Raw genomic sequence first — 6000 nt, forward strand, 5'->3', positions numbered from 1 at the left:
CCAAATATTTCAGAGAAACAGTTCACATAAAACAATGTGTACATTTTAAAAATGCAGTCAGCTAAAGCAAGCACATTGCAACATATATGGAGAAATAATTTTATTAAATGGGGGAGACATACATTAGGTAAAATGATATAAATAAATGCAAACACTGATGGAAAATATGTAAAAGTGGAGATGAATTTTCATGCAGAGGGTAAAAACATAAAGACTCACTGCACAATGTGAGGGATAGGAAGAAAATGTGGGTGGGATTTGGACAAATACGAGACTCAAAAATGTTCACATCCTGCTTCTTGGCCTCTCTCCTTTGCACTTTTCATCTCCCCTAAATCCCTCTGCATTGATCTACCCTCTTGCCTTGGACAAACTCCCTGAAATTCAAGCCTGATCTGAATCATATAAATAAATAACACTGCTGTGTTTCACAGACTCTCAGCTGTTTCTGATAGGAGCCAACACCCACAAATCCTTACTGTTAAAAACCAATTTCTAGTCATACCTGCACTGGCCGCCAAATACTCATGAAATTATACTCTTGTGGTGAAGTAAAGAGGAAAGGTGACTATGTTTCTCATTAATGACTACAAAAACAAAGACCTCTATCCACCACACCCAGACACGTCTATTATTCCACAATTACTCTGCATCATTCACAGAATTGTACAGAGAGTCCCATGTGTACTATGGTCACTGGTGCCTTCTCTGTCTGTGAGACGCTAGATCCACTCTGGGTTTCAGTATGAATTTTAAAGGAGCTATCCAGGGTGCTGGGATTATTGGGGAATGAAGTTCAGCACCTTGGATAATCCCATTATAGTTTTGGCTAAAACCCAGAGTGAATTCTGCACTCCACTGATATGGAAGCCACCAGGTCCCACTGCAGGGTAACCCTTTGACAACACAAGGTTTCAGGTAGCACTCTTGTACCAGAATTCACTGCCTAGCCAAAACTGGGATAGGGAGAGATTTTTATTTTCTAACAATGGCTTTATATACTTATTTTTGCTCCTTGGAAACAGGAAAAAGTGGAGGAAGAACAGTCTGCTTAGCAGTTTGGAATGGCAAGTCCATGCCAAGCAACAGAATAATGACAGAATGGAAAGTGGTAAGGAAAAATCAACAGAAGATTCAGGGTAGGTGTGTGACATGGTTGATGGCACAGAGAGCAGCAAGGTAGGGCAAGGCTAAGCTAGGGGCATGTTCACTTCCTGAACACTCATGGACAGCTGCCTCAGCATTGCTGGATCCCTGTGATTATTTAAAGGAGCTATTTAAAAGATTACTTAAAGGAAACATACTATTCCCATGCACAATATAACTAAAACCGCAAACTTGAAATAACGCTGCAGTCCTATGCATGTTGCTTGGAAGTTTTTGTCAAAATCAATAACACATACTCAATTTGGAATGAGATCCTTAATTAAAAATAGAAGATCACTTACATCTGAACACACTAAATTTACCTTGCTCCTTTTATTCTGCTCCTGATTTTTCAGATGCCATTTTTATCCAATGACTGTACAGCCACTATCTGTGAACACACCTGGGACTTGCTAGGTGGTAAGAGAGTGGAAAGGGCTCTACTAAAAACATCAGAGTTTGATCTGTTGCATGGCTTGGAGACAATCTCTGCTTCTGATCTTTTTGACTGACAGGTAGTATGTGAACCCTGAAACCTGTTTGGAACCTGGCCCTGTTGGTCCATGGCAGAAATATTAATATACCCTTTATATTAATATACGCTTTATAAATAAAGGTTAATAATAATAATAATACCCACTGAATACCATCTACAACATCAGTAAAAAATAGATGTTTACAAGAGAGTAATGCTTATAACTTTATGTCCTGCTTCTGGACTTCTTAGAAACATCTGAAAAGTTGTGGGAAACAGATCTTTGTTCTGAGAAAGCTGGATTGTTCTTATCTTCTCTGGCTCGAAGCAGCTGGGTAAGAAGGTCTGAAATTTTATGCACTGGGCTGGAATGGTCAGGATGAGTTTTGCTATTCTGGCAACAACAATACATGCAATCGTGGGTTCCAGTGCTCAGATTACACAATACGTCTTTAGCGATCTTTAAAAACATCGCAAGAAAGATAAGGATTTGTGTTGCTTGTTGATTGTAGACCAAGCAGGGGTAGCTCTTTCCTCACCTGAATCATGAGCCACTGATGATGATGATGATGATGATGATGATGATGATGATGATGATGATTATTATCCTTTATTTATAAAGCGCTGATCTGAGTTGGGAAAGACCTGCATATTGTTAAGTCATAAGATTCAAAGGGAAGGTGGATGGATGAGTTAGGCATGGATAGCTGGATAGAGAGCCAGGGTTCTAGGCTCCAGCACCTTCCTACTTACTTATTTACACTCAGCCCTCCATATCCATGGATTCTGAAGTATGGATTCAACCATCCATGGCTTGAAAATATTCCCCCCAAAAATTTTTTCCCAAAGGTAAACCTTGATTTTCCCATTTTATATAAGGAGCACCATTTTAGTACACCATTGTATATAATGGGACTTGAACATCCACAGATTTTGACCATACCCCAGTGGGTACCAAGGGGCTCACTGTATTTATTTATTTAGAGTGTTTATACTCTGCACTCCAAGCCACAAAGGCTCAGGGTGGCTTAAAAATTGCTAATTTCATAGGTCCTTGTTCTCAGGCTTACAATGTAAATAAGACAAGACACACAAGAAAAATGAGATGGCAGTGAGGGAGAGGATTAAGTCCAGCAGATATTGCCTCTTCTTCTCTCCCTCTGAGGCCTGGGCAGAGACAGTTGAGATGGAGGAAAGGCCTTTCATTTGCTTTCATCTGCTAATACCTGTATTTATTTTTCATCTGCTAATATTTTTAATATTTTCACCAAAGATACCTAGATTTCTAGGATCGGGGTTGCACTCTTAGCTACCCTGATAAAAGTGACTCACAGTGCATTATCCTAGTCCATTTCTTTGCACAATATTTTAGCAAATGATTCATGCCCAGTCTAGAGTCTAACCTTTTAGGCTTTGTCTGCTTAGCGGGTGGCATAGTTGAGTATGACAGAAGTAGTAGCCATTGCCCAGGAGAGCAATTCTCCAGTGGAATTGTTATTTTTCACCACATCACACATCACCACCAGCCTCTTATGTAAGTAAAACAAAATGGGAAAGTATGCATTCCCTTTCCCCACTGAGGTCTCCCATTACACATTCCAGCCTCTGTGCATATTTTTTTGAAGCACCACAGAAATGCATACTTTAAAACCTGTCTGGTAAACTTCCTTCACACTGAGGCATGCCCTTGGATTTAGTCACTTTCTCTCTTCACACACTGCCCCTTGGAACAATTTCTCTCAGTTCAGTAATAGATGGACAGCAACATGGACAGCATTCTGTTTTTGGGGAGAAAACTGCAATGCAAGATCATCTGGGACCACAGCGTTGACAGGATGAAATGAAACTGAACTGGCTACAGGAATTAGTGTGTGTGGACTTAAGGAAATGTATTGGGAGGTTATTGCTGAGTAATAGGTTACAATTCTCAGAAGATTTGTAGGAAGGTGTAAATGTGTCCATGACATATTAGCTGGAGGCCAATTTTCCATTAATAAACCTTCTAATGACTGTGTGGAAACCAGACTGTGAGCCTCCTTCCAGAACTGGACATACAGATGCAGATGAGTGATTCCTACCTAATTCTGATTTTTGTTCCTACAAGAACAAATATCTAGAGGTCAGAAAGCAACTGCAGTAGGAGTGTTGCAGTAAAGCCATTTATAGTACAATATGAGAAGAGAGGAACTCAAAGCCAAACAAGCCAAGTTTTGGGTTATTTATATGTATCTTCAAGACACATGGGCTACTTTCAGAGATCTTATTTAAATTAAGACACACAGTAGTGGTGAACCAGTGTGTATTAGTACAGAAGATGACAAATATGTCACCCTCCTTTGTCTGATGCCCTTTTGCGATGGCTAAAATATGCTGGTTTGCCAATAAGGACAGTTAAGGTCACCAAAAAGTGGAAGGATGGGTATTAAGATCACAGAGAGGAAAGCTGGAAATGGCTATGAACCCTTTGACTAATCACAATCTGAGACAATTTTCATGTCTGGAAATAAAATGTGTGGTCAAGAACCTATACAATCATGTGAGCCACTAACCAGGAGGACAGCCAAAGGTCCTTGGGTACATTCCATTATAATTTTCCCTGTGGTCGCAGTGAAGTGGGAATCACTTACAGATACACCTTTTGATGAATGCTAACAAAACAAAATGTTTAATTCCTTTTAATTGTGTCTTAAATTAGTTTTGCATTTTATTTCTATTTGTTTTTTGTTTTGTGCCATTGCTGCCTTACCATTCTTCAGTAGAAAGGTTATATATCCAATGAATTGATGGATGAATGAGGTAAATAAATATTTTATTTTAATAATAATAATAATAATAATAACAACAACAACAACCCACATTGGGACTAAAAGCAGCTTAAAATGATTTAAATAAAAGTTAAAAATCCACAAGCTACAAAAGATAACATAAGTAAACAATCTGAAATAAATAAAACAAGGTTAAAACATATGTCATTAAAACACATGCACACAAGTACAACAATTAGCAATATCCAGTGTATGGTTTGCCTTATATTTTTTTTAAAAATGCAACCAAATGTGTACACAGAGTATAAAGACACAACTTCCTGCACATCAGGGCCTCATTCCCACTACGGTTTAAACCAGATCGAAATTTGGTACAATCTGGTTTAAACAAGCATGGTTCCCACTTAATCTAAATTTCTGAAGCGATTCTTAAAAGGGGGGGGCACACTTTTGACCCATTAAACCCGTGTAAAAACATGTTTTTTTCTGGTTCTTTTGGGCTGAATCAATCTATTCTGAAATAAATCAATTCAGCCCAAGTGGAACCAGGTGGATTCGAATCCACCTCAACAGTCCCCAGTTTCCCTGGCCTTTGTCCCTGGTCTCCTCTTGCCTCCTCTCCATCCCTTTCTTGCCTCTCCATCCTGGCCTTCATCCCCAGCCTCCTCTTGCCTCCTTCTGCCCCGGCTTTGCCTCTCCACCCCAGCCTTCATCCCTGGCCTCCATCTGCCCCAGCCTTGCCTCTTGTCTTACTTCTCCATCCCCTGGTGTGGCTGGAGCGCTCGAGGCGCTTCTTGCACAGGGCCACGTTCTGGGATCAGGAGGCAGCGGAGGGCTCCTAGCATGGATCGGTACAATTGTAGTGCAAACAATGCTTTGCTGCTGAACCGAATCATGGATTTGGTTCAGAAACCAACATACAGGTAAATGGGAACGAGGCTCCAGTTTCCTGATGGTTCCAAATAAACCAATCTATTGAATCATTTGTTGAATAGTGAACCAATATTTCTGTAAATCCCATTTATTCAACAGGTCTGTTGTGCTTAGTTCTAGCAATAAAATTCAGGCTTCTGTGTCAAATTTAGTAATACTAATATTTGCTCCTAGGTCATGCAAGGTCTTGAGCGTGCCATGACATCACTGGAAAAAGCTACCTTGTTCCCTGATGTTACATAGTTGGCTCAGGTTTAAATATTTCTAAACAATAGCTTTCGTGTTTGTTTTTGTTTGTTTTGGTTTTTGGCAGATTTTTGTCAGGTCTTTTTGGTGCCCTTGGCTCAAAAGCCTCCTTAGAAACCAAACATTTCAAGGATTCTATTAATCCCAGATACAGTAAATAAATACAATCCACCCCACACACTCAGGTCCTCTGGGAAGAACCTGCTACAACTCAAGAAGACCAGACTTTCAGCGGTGACCCAGAGAACCTTCTCATCAGCCGCTCCCAGGCGCTAGAACAACCTGCCAGATGAGATCCGATATAGTACCACCTTGGAAACCTTTAAGGAGGCTATTAAGACAGATCTCTTCCGGCAGGCCTTTCCAGACTAGACTAGATCTATTAACTTGCCTCCCCCTCACACTTACCCTTACCCTTGCCATCATTAGTATCAG

This window comes from Sceloporus undulatus, chromosome 4, assembly GCF_019175285.1.
Source record: "Sceloporus undulatus isolate JIND9_A2432 ecotype Alabama chromosome 4, SceUnd_v1.1, whole genome shotgun sequence".
Lineage (NCBI taxonomy): Eukaryota > Metazoa > Chordata > Lepidosauria > Squamata > Phrynosomatidae > Sceloporus > Sceloporus undulatus.